Genomic DNA, 12180 nt, shown 5'->3' on the forward strand with positions numbered 1-12180 from the left:
ATAAAAAAAAAAAAAAAAAAAAAAAAAAAGACAGTGGGAATTCTGATCGGGATTACATTAAATGACCCTAAATGCATTGGGGATTATTACTATTTTAACAAGATTAAGTCTTTCAAACTATGAACATGTGATCTCTTTGCATTCCGTTAGGTCTTCTTTAATTTCTTTTAGCAGTGTTTTTTAATTTTCTTAAATTTTTTTTCTGGAAAAACTCAGTGGTATGTATATGCTTCTTTAAAAAAATGTTTTTAATTGAGGTTAGTTGCCACAAAATAGTGATGTCAAATGAAAACATAGTGATTCAATCTCTTTGTACTTAATGCTATGCCCATCACAAGCATAGCTACCTCCCCTCAATGTAACAACACTTTTACAGTAACATTGACTGTGTTCTTTACACCATTCGTTTTATTCCCATGACTCATTCATCCATCACTGGGGGCCGGTATCTCTCACTCTTCACCCATTTTGATCTTCTGCCTTTCTCATGCATCACTTTGTTCTCAGTATTTATAGGTCTGATTCTTAGTAGTATACATTTTATAAATTCTCAGTGTACAAGTATTTTATTGTTTAAATTTCTTTCTTTCTTTTTTTAGATTTAATGTTATTTATTTTTGAAAGAGAGAGAGAGACACGGAGTGCCAGCAGGGGAGGGTCGGAGAGAAAGGGAGACATAGTATCTGAAGCAGGCTCCAGGCTCTGAGCTGTCAGCACAGAGCCTGACATGGGGCTCCAACTCACAAACTGTGAGATCATGACCCCAGCCGAACTCGGACGCTTAACCGGCTGAACCACCCAGACGCCCCTGTTTAAATTTATTTCTAAATATTTCTCTTTTGACGCTGTGGTAAATGGAATTGTTTTCCTTAATTTGTGGGGGGAATTATTCATCACATAGAAATACAACGGATTTTTAAATATTGTTTTTATATTCTCTAATTTTCCTTAACTTTTTTACTTGCTCTAATAGCTTTTAAAATTATTTTTTATTGCGGTAAAAAAACAAATAACCAAAATGCATCATCTCAACCACTTCCAACTGTGCAATTCAGTCATGTTAAAAATATTCACATTGTTGTACAAACTAATCTCTAGAAATTTTTCATCTTATAAAACTAAAGCTCTACACTCATTAAACAACTGTCCATTTCTCCTTCCCAAAGCCCATGGCAGGAAGAATTCTACTTTCTATGCCTATGAATTTGCCTGTTTCTATGAATTTTATAAGAGTGCAATCATGCAGTGATTGTCTTTTTGTGACCAGCTCATTTCACTTAGCATAATATCTTCAAGATTTATCCATGTTATAGCATGTGTCAGGATTTTCTTTGTAAGGCTGAGGAATAGTCCATTGTAGTACATGCCACATTTTTTAAATCAGTTCATCTATCGATGGGCACTTGGATTATTTTCACCTCTTGACTATTGAGAAAATGTTGCTATAAACATGAGTGTGAAAATATTCCTTCAAGATCCTCATTTTATTATTTTTGGAAATGTACTTTGAAGCAGAATTGCTAGATCATATGGTAATTCTATTCTAAAATCTTTGAGAAACCAAAATATTGTGCCCCACTGGTGGCTGTACCATTTTGCATTCCTCCCCACAAAACATAAGGATTCCAATTTCTCCGCATCCTTACCAACAGTTGTTATTTTCTGTTTTTTTAATAGTAGTGATCTTAGTAGGAATGAGGTATAGGCAAAATTATTTTTTTTTTGCGTTTCCCAAATGCCCAGTTAAGTTGAAAATCTTCTCTTGTTGATGTGATGTATCACATTGATTGATTTGCAAATATTGAACCACCCTTGCATCCCAGGAGTAAATCTCACTTCTTCATGGTGAATTAATTTTTTAATGTATTCTTGGATTTGGTTTGCTCGTATTTTTATTGAAGGTTTTTGTGTCTATGTTCGTCAGAAATATTGGCTTATAGTTCTCTTTGTGTGTGTGTGTGTCTTTTTTAGTGTTTGTTTATTTTAAGAGAGAGAGTGTGTGGATGGGGAAATGGCAGAGAGAAAGGGAGAGAGAGAAAATCCCAGGCAGGCTCTGCCCAGCATGGAGTCAGGCACAGGTTCAATCGCATGACCATGAGGTCATGACCTGAGCTGAAATCAAGAGTCAGATGCTTAACCGACTAAGCAACCCAGGTGCCTGTTTTGTGGTGTCTTTATCTGGTTATCAAAGTAGTTCTGGCCTCATAGAGTGACTTTGAGAATTTTCTTTCTTCTCCTATTTTTTGGAATAGTTTGAGAAGAATAGGTATTAACTCGGGGTGGCAGAGTGGCTCAGTCAGTTGAGTATCCGACATCAGCTCAGGTCATGATCTCTTGGTTCTTGACTTTGAGCCACATGTTGAGATTTGTGCTGATGGTGGGAGCCTGCTTTGGATTCTCTCTCTCTCTCTCTCTCTCTTTATCTGCCACTCCCCTGCTCATGCTCTCTCTCTCTCTCTTTCTCAAAAATAAATGAACATTAAAAAATTTTAAAATAGGTATTAATTCTTCTTTAAACATTTAGTAGAATTTGCTGGTGAACCATCAGGTCCTGAACTTTTGTTTTTTGGGAGTCTTTTGATTACTGATTCAATTTCATTGCTGGTAATTACTCTTTGCTGGGAGCTGCACCGGCCTCTCTGGATGGCAGTCACAGCAAGGAAATGGCAGTGTTTGCACAGCTCCTGCCATGAGGAATGAAAACTGGTATCTCCTTCTGCTACTACTGGCTCATGTTGGAAATGAGGCTGCTGGTATTGACCAGGCCTCACAATAGTCCAGTTCAGGCCGATATTCCCCACACAGAGTGCTCATAAGGAAAGGCCTGTCCTTGTCTTTCCAAAAAGACTTCAGATGATAGCATTGTCAAAAGGCTCTTCCTAAGGGCCTTGCAGATCCAAGACTTACATAATAAAGGGGGCTTGAGTCTGGCCCTGAGACAAAGAGCCTAATTTAGNCTGCCGGATCCTGTCTCCGACAGTCTTCACATTTTCAGTTTCTTCCTGCTTCAGTTTTGGTAGGTTATATGTTTCCCAGAATTTATCTATTTCCTCTAGGTTGTTCAATCTCCTGGCATATAATTTTTTCATAATATCCTCTTACAATTATTTCTCCTCTTTCATTAGTGATTTTGAGTCCTCTTTCTTACTTTTTGGATGAGTTTGGCTAGAGGTTATTAATTTGGTTGATCATGTCAAACAAAGGACCAGCTCCTGGTTTCATTGATCTGTTCTATCATTTTTGTTTTGTTTTGTTTTTCAGTTTCTGTATCATTTATCTCTGCTCTTATCTTTATTATCTCCTTCCTTCTTCTGGTTTGGGGTTTTGTTTGTTCTTTCTTTTTTCTAGCTCCTTTACGTGTAACATTGGATTGTGTTCTTGAGATTTTTCTTGCTTAAAATAGATCTGTATTGCTATCGACTTCCCTCTGAGGACCACTTTTGCTACATCCCAAAGGTTTTAGACCATTGTGTATTGTCCAAACCATTGTGTATGGTTCATTTTCATTTCTTTTCCTGTAATTTTTATTTCTTCTTGGATTCCTTCGTTGACCCATTCATTGCTTATGTTATTAGCCTCCACGTATTTGTGCTCTTTCTGAATTTTCTCTTGTGCTTGACTTCTAATTTCATACCATTGTGGTCATAAAAGATGCATCGTATGACTTCAATCCTTTTATGTTGAGACTTATTTTGTGGTCTAGTATGTGATCTATTCTGGAGAATGTGTCATGTGCGCTTGAAAAAAAAGTGTATTCTCCTGTTTTAGGTTGGAATGTTCTGAGTATATCTGTTAAGTCCATCTGTTCCAGTGTGTCTTTCAAAACCACTGCTTCCTTGTTGATTTTCTGCTTAGATAGTCTGTTTATTGATGTAAATGGTGTGTTCAAGTCCCTTCCTATTACTGTATTATTATTATCCAGTAGTTCCTTTATGTTTGTTACTGTTTTATGTATTTGGGTTCTCCTAGGTTGACTGCATAAATATTTACAGTTGTCATGTCTTTTTGTTAGATTGTCCCCCTTTATTTTTATTATCTAATGTCCTTCTTTTGTTACAGCCTTTGTTTTAAAGTCCATTTTGTCTGATCTAAGTATTGCTAGCCTGGCTTTCTTTTGACATCCATGTGCATCATAAATATTTCTCCATCCCCTCACTCTTCTATCTGCGGTAACTTTAGGTCCAAAATGAGTCTCTTGTAGGCAGTATGTAGGTGAGTCTTATTTTTTTAATTCGCTTTGTAACCCCATGTCTTTTGATTGGAGTGTTAAGTCTATTTACTTTGAAAGTAATTATTAATAGTGATTATTAAACAAATCATTTATTACTTGTTTTGTGGCTGGGTTGTTTTTTTTTTTTTGTAGTTTTTCTCCGATTCTTCTCTTGCTCTCTTTCATAGTTTGCTGGTTTTCTTCAGTGACGTGCTTCGATTCCTTTCTCTATTCTTTGCACATCTATTACTGGTTTTTGATTTGTGGTTACCATTAGGTTTGAATATAGCATCTTCTTCCTATAGCAGTGTACGTGAAGTCGATGGTTGCTTAAGTTTGAACCCATTCTTTACTGCTCTTCTCTGCCCCCTGCCATGTTTTAGGTATATTGTATCATATTTTAAATTGTTTAATTTTGTGAATCCCTTGACTAATTTTTACAGATGTACTTGTTTTTACTGCTTTTGTGTTTCTTGCTTTTCATACTTTCACTTACGGTCTTTTCTTTCCACCCCAAGAATTCCCTTCAATAGTTCCTGTAGGGCCGGTTTAATGGTCATGAACTCCCTTAGTTTTTGTTTATCTGAGACATGTTCTACCTCTCCTTCTACTCTTCACCTATACTTCTGTCCTTGCTGGATATAGTATTCTTGGCTACCGATTTTTCCCTTTCAGCATTTTGAGTAGATCCGGCCACATCCTTCAGGTTTGCAATGTTTCTGCAGAAACATTTATTGCTAGCCTTGGGGTTTCTCTTGTCTTAACTGCTCTTTTCTCTAACTGCTTTTAATTTTTTTCCTTTATCACTACTTTTTGCCATTTTAGTCATCAAGTCTCTTGGTATGGACCCGTTTGGACTGATTTTATTAGGGGATCTTTGTGCCTCTTGGATCTGGATATCTGTCTCCTTCCCTTGATTAGGCATCTTATCAGCTATTATTTTTTCCAATAAAATTTCTGCCACCTTTTCTCTCTGTTCTGAGGTCTCTATAAAGTGAATGTTATGATACTTGTTAGAGTCACGGAGTTCTCTAAGTCTGTTCTCATTTTGCATGATTATATTTTCTCTCACTTGCTTAGCTTAATTACTTTGTCTCTTAGGTCATTAATTCATTCCTCGGCTTCCCTTAGCCTATTGTCCATTCCATCAAGTGTATTTTTAATTTCACATACTGTTCTTCATTTCTGATTGCTTCCTTCTTATCTCTGTGTAAAAGTCTCACTGATGTCCTCTACTCTTTTCTCAAGTCCAGTGAGTATGTTATGACCTTGACTTTAAATTCTCTATCAGGCATATTACTTATCTCCATTTTGCTTAGGTCTTTTGTGATTTTGTCCTGTCCTTTCATTTGGGACATATTCCTCTGTCTCCTCATTTTGCCTAATTCTGTGTCTATTTCTGTATGTTAGGAAAGTCAGCTACTTCTGTTCTTGAAAGTAGTGAGTGCCGCTTTTAACAAGGTGGCGCTGGTCCTCTTCCACAGGGAACCAGCAGCTGCTGTGGGAACCGGGGCCATCCAGGGCTGCCCCGCAGAGCATGCCAGGGCTGAGCTCCCCCAGAGCCAGGTGCAGCTGATTTTTCCAAGTTCCAGGCTTGAAGTCCCACTGGTTTGTAAAAACGCACAAAAATTCAGCACTTCTAACTTTCAAGGCCGAATGCTATGGAGTCATCTTCCCTATGCAGACTTCCTGATGCGACAGTCTGTTTTTTGCCCCTCTCTGCACCCCGGTTCCCTCCCTCCTGTGGCCAGACCTGCAGGGTCAGCTCCGCACCCTGTCTCTGCCCTTCCCACCCCTTCAATGTGGCCTCTCTACATTGAATTGTGCAGTTCTGCCAGTCTTTGGGTTCTTTTCTGGGTTATTGTGAGTGTTATCTTGTATTCATGGGACTGAGTTTAGGCTCCTCCTCCTATGCCACTATCCCTCCCAGGAGTCCCAATTTCTGCCTTTTGATTGAAGAGTTTACTCTATTTGCATTTAAAGAAACTTCTAATAATGAAGACATTATTAGTGCCATTTTAAACTTTTCTCTGTCATATAGCTCTTTTGTTCCTCACTTCCTTACTGAATTTTCTTTATGCTTAGCTGATTTTTTTGTAGTGACATATTTTAATTCCTTATTTTCTATATATATTCTACAGATATCTTCATTGTGGTTACTACGAGGATTACATATGACATACCACAATTATAAATAGGCCATTGGAGTTTAAAGTTTTTATTTTTTTTTATTTTTTTTTTTTAAGGCTTTTTTTAATTTATTTCTGGAGAGAGAGAGAGCGTGAGCAGGGGAGGGTCAGAGAGAGAGGGAGTCACAGACTGAAACAGGCTCCAGGCTCTGAGCCGGCAGTCAGCACAGAGCCCGACACGGGGCTCAAACCCACGAACCGTGAGATCATGACCTGAGCCGAAGTCGGACGCTTAACCGACTAAGCCACCTCTGCGCCCCTAAAGTTTTTAATTCAAATTATTCAACATACTTAAGTATACTATTGTTATAACAATCTATTTCAAATGGATAACAACTTAACTTCAATTGCATAGAGTTTACTGCACTGCTGCTCTGCTCCCTCACTTTATTTTATTGATGTCACAAACTGTATCTTTTTAGATTGCTTATCAACTAACATATATTTTAAACTGATTTTAAATGCACTACTCTTTTAAATCCTATAAAAAGAATGAACAGTGGATTTATGGACCAAAATCAAAATTTTATGAGGTTTTATAATTGTCCAGGTATTTATGTTTGCTGGAGAACTTTTTCATATTTTGAGTTATTGTCTACTGGCCTTTCATTTCAAATTAAAAGTCTCTATTACAGTTCTTTTGAAACATAGCTCTAAAGATAATGAACACCTTCATCTTTTGTATTTCTGGGAATGTCTTAATTTCTCTCTCATTTTTGAAGGACAGTTTTGCCAGGTATAGAATTGTTACTTAGCGGGGGATTTTTTTCTTTCATACCTTAAATTTATCATCCATCGTCTTTTGTCCCGCAAGGTATCTGCTAAGAATTCCTAATCCTAATCCCTGCTGACAAATACATAGAAGAAGGGAAATCCAATGTATAGAGTATAAATATCTTCCCTGCAGCTTCTGCTCTAGGCCTCAGTTTGCCTTTTCCCCAAATACTCTGCACCAGAAACCTTGGTCTGCCAGAAGTATTTTTGGTGGTGTCTGTGTAAATAAATAATTCAAGGAGCTAGTGTAAGCATAATATTCACTTTACTGTAACAAAGGAGTATTTTCTCTATCTGTAAGATGTGGATTCTTCGATTAAATTGGCATGAAACATTACTAGTCTCAAAGTTTCTTTTTGTTTATAAATTGGCACAATTAACTGTTACTCTTCCCATTGTTTAATGTTTATTTATTTTTGAGAGAGTAAGAGAGAGAGAGAGCAGTGGAGGGGCAGAGAGGGAGGGAGATGGAGGATCTGAAGCAGGCTCTGCGCTAACAGCAGAGAACAATGCCGGGCTTGAACTCATAATATCATGACCTGAGCCATGTCAGACACTTGACTGATTGAGCCACCTGGGCTCTCCTCAAAACTTTCTAATTCCTGGCTTCCTTAGTGCTAAATATAGCAGATAGGATTAAGGTGGCAAATGTCTACCAAACACACAACTTAAGTGAAGATAGTTTAAGTGTTCTATCCTTATTTGTCACAAAGATGTAAGACAGATACTACACTTCTCATATAAAGAACACCATGGATCCAAACTTTATGAATAAATATTTAATCACTCAGTGATCGATGGGATTTGTACTCTGGTGTTCAAACTGACAAAGCTCTTTCCACTGAGTCATATTGTAGAAGATTAGTTAATAAAAGAGGAAATAACAATGAATAAACTTCTCCCTTTCCTTTATAAGCTTCGAGTGCCCCACAAATATCTCTGGAAATGAACATTTTTACCATGGAACTTAAGGCATTGTCTCACCCTGTCTCAATCTCATTTCCCAGATTTCCCTCTCTCCTGGTCCAAAAACATGAGCTCTGGAGACCTAATGCATAGGACAGTTATTCTAGTCAACAATACTGTTTTATAAGCTTTAAAGCTGCTAGGAGACTAGATCTTAATTGTTCTCACTGCAAGAAAGAAGGAGAAGAAGGAGGAAAAAGAAGAAGAAAAAGAAGAACAAGGAGGAGGAAGAGAAAGAGGAGGAAGATNGTGTTTTATAAGCTTTAAAGCTGCTAGGAGACTAGATGTTAATTGTTCTCACTGCAAGAAAGAAGGAGAAGAAGGAGGAGAAAGAAGAAAAAGAAGAACAAGGAGGAGGAAGAGAAAGAGGAGGAAGATATTTAAGTGATGTGATAGAGATGTTAGCTAATATTGCATTGGTAATCATACTGCAATATGTTAATGTATCAAATCCCACATGTCAATTACATCTCAGTTATAAAAACACACTTGCATCCTGTCCTCTTGACAAGCAACCTCAGACGTGGGTGCCCTTGAGACTCATCTGGGAGCTTTTACAATGCACGAATGCCTAGGACTCATCTGCTAACAACTCACAGTTTTGATGGCAGGATAGGGTATTCTCTACAAGTTTCTCAGCTAATTCTAATGTGCCTGTAGTTTTTAACAAATATTAAATGCTAGGTCCATAATTATCTATCATTCTCAAATTCTTCTTTTTTCCTGCTTGATGCTCTTGTCCTTTTTCAACTCACTTGCCAGGAGAGCTTTCATATACCTTTGCTATCTTAGGATCTCTGACCCTTCCCCATACCGCTGGTCCGTGAGATCAAATTGTCCCCAGAGCTCATGCTGAGGGAAGATCTACTGAGAGGTAAGTATGAGGCATCTCTCATGACTTCCTTTACAGCCCTGAGGGAGGACAAGACTGTCTCTGTATCTTATCTGCCCTGGGCCATTATTCTTACCCTGGTCAATCTCCTGACCATCAGAGAAATAAGAGACTTAGCTGGAAGGAGATGGCTAAGGAAGAAAGGTGAACATGGTAGTCACAGTCTCCAGAGCTGTTGATACCACTCCCTATTATCTCTCTGTCCAGAGGATCAGGTGGGGGATCTAGGGAGTTGGCCCTGGTGTGTCGCACTGCTGTGAGGAAAGCTCCAGGTCAATCTTTACAGAGATAACTGTTCCTATTTCCTGAGAAAAATAACGAAGATTTGACTTTGCAGTTTTATTTATTTATTTATTTATTTTTAATGTTTTATTTATTTCTAGGAGAGAGAGAGAGAGAGAGACAGCGTGAGCAGGGGAGGGTCGGAGAGAGAGGGACTGACAGACTCTGAAACAGGCTCCAGGCTCTGAGCTGGCAGTCAGCACAGAACCCGACGCAGGGCTCGAACCCATGAACCGCGAGATCATGACTTAAGCGAAAGTCGGACGCTCAACGGACTAAGCCACCCAGGCGCCCTTCGACTTTGCAGTTTTAAAAAATGCAGCTAAGCTTTTTCTGGGCTGACTGCAAGTTGGGAGAATAAGCAGTCTTTCCATTTTGTTAATAGTTATTTTTCTGGGCTCTCTTGTCTATCTTTCGGGCAAGGGGGCATTCTGGTGGTGAGATTTTATGTTTTATTGAATCATAAGATTGTAGGAAGCTAAAGGGAATAGTCATCTGGGAGGTTGGAGCAATTCTTTTAGAAGTATGAAACTTTTGAGAACTGGGTTTTGGATTCATTTGGTGTATCCAGTTTAGCACATGTCAATGTGATGAGCATTTCTAAGGGTTTCTTCCACAGACTTGATTAAAATATCCCTCTTGTCAGCAAGAATCACAGCTTTCTTCATCATTGCCTTGGTATTTCCTTTTCATTCTGGTGAGTACATTTTTATTCTTAGGTGAAAATGCAGGAATCAACTGGTATAATTTTGGAAAAAGAGGAACAGATTTTATGGAGTTTGGAATTCATAAGCCAGTAAAATGAAATAGGCACATTATCCAAATGACTTTCATTATTCTCATTTCCCACATTAGAGAAGTTGCAATGGAATGGCAGGTGACAATAGACAGTAGTTTTTAGGGTTTTGTTCATCTGTAACTCAAGAACTTCAACAAAATTCATTTTCATCTTTGGGCCCAGATTTCATGATTATTAAATGCAAAATGTGGGAAGAATGATGTCTTCTGGGGCTGACATTCCTTGACAGCCTGATTTCCTCTTTGCCAGTTCTAAATCCACTAATGTTTAGGTTTTGTGTAGAAGAGAGCTCATTGATTCTTTTTCTGACAACTTATCTCCCTGTGAAGATCAAGGTTGTCCATGAATTTCAAAATAAGGTAATTTAAAAATTTGTTTTAATTTTTTAAAATATTTTTTATGTTTCTTTATTTTTGAGAGAGAGAGAGTGAGAGAGAAAGTGTGAGCAGGGAAGGGGCAGAGAGAAAGGGAGATAGAATCTGAAGAGGTTCCGGGCTCTGAGCTGTCAACACAGAGCTCAATGCGGAGCTCCATCCCATGGACTGAGATCATGACCTGAGCTGAAGTAGGACGTTCAACTGACTGAGCCACTCAGGCACTCCCAGAATAAAGTAGTTTTGAAGTATCCCCCAAATAGGGCAAAGTATTGATTAATTTTTTCCTATTTAAGTAATGCATGCCCAGAGCATTTTATTCCTTGATACTAGGATAACTCATAAAATGTTTTATAAAAAATAATATCCTCAAGCAGAGTATGAAGGGTCTTTAAAAAATATAATACACACTGGTTTTCCACACAGCTAGATGAATTTAGGTATCAGATTTTTTTAAAAGAGTTGGATAATTAAAAAAAATTTTAACTACTGCCACCCAACTCTAACTTATTAGATGCAATAAGTAGGCAATTTACATCCATTTCTGTTGCAAATAGATTTGGGTATTTCTCCCTAGAGACTATGTCATTTTTTAAGTTTTTTAAACTTTTTCTTCTTTGTTTTGGTTGCAGGAAATGCCTTTATGTAACCAATTGGTTTCAAGTCTTCAATAAGTTATTACTAATTGATTTGCAAGTTTAAAAAAAATGTAAAATTGTAATCTTATTTTATTGCAAAATTTAACACAAAATTTACCAACTATACAATAGAATGAGACTTCAAAAGTAAAAAAACATATTTTTATTATAACAAGTTCAAGAAATAGAATCTAGCCAACAATGTAAAACAATTTGCCATTACCTACATTATTATATAAGATGATAAAATGCACATCCTGTAACCCAAGATTCCATTCATTGTCAATAAGATGCTGTTGTACACAAGAATATGAGAAAGAGAAAGCATATTAGAGTAGAATTATTCATCCTCCTAAAACAAATGAGCCACCAAATGATCAATGTAATGTTAAAAAATAAAGACTCCCATACATTCGCATAGTGGAATGTTCCATAGAGATGAAAATAAGTGAATCACAGCTCTCAATCACATCACCTATATATAAAGATCACAAAGGAGTGCAAAAAAAAAACAAGTCATAAAAGAATATATATGGTATTCTTTTCTTTGTATAAATTAAAAAGATATCCTAAACTAAACATATATATGAACACATGTTTATATTTAGTGAATGTACATGTTGATATGCAGTGAAATTACAGTGTAATGCAGGAAATAATGAACAGAAAAGTCATTGTAGTGATTTCTTTTGGTGGGGGTGGTGGTGAGGGAGATGTGATCTGCAGGGGGAGATCATGAGTGTGGGTTTGGATTTGCTACATTATAAAAATTTTTATGCCAATTACTTGGCCTTTTTTCTTAGTAGATGGCTTAGATATTTTCAAAAAGTAGTAGTTTTTAAGATATTTTGCTGAGTTGCATGAACACAGATATTTGTTTTTGTACCTATAACCTATATTGATTATATTTACCCTATTTTGTATGTATGACGTTTCACATAAGAATGAATTTTATTCAACGTTTATTATCCAGTAAACTTAGGTTGTTTTTCTGTTTCTCAGTCAGTATGTGCACCGTATGATGACCCTGCACAAATTTGCACCAGAGACTACCAT

The sequence above is a fragment of the Crocuta crocuta genome, unplaced genomic scaffold, assembly GCF_008692635.1.
Source record: "Crocuta crocuta isolate KB4526 unplaced genomic scaffold, BGI_CrCroc_1.0 scaffold340, whole genome shotgun sequence".
Classification (NCBI taxonomy): Eukaryota; Metazoa; Chordata; class Mammalia; order Carnivora; family Hyaenidae; genus Crocuta; species Crocuta crocuta.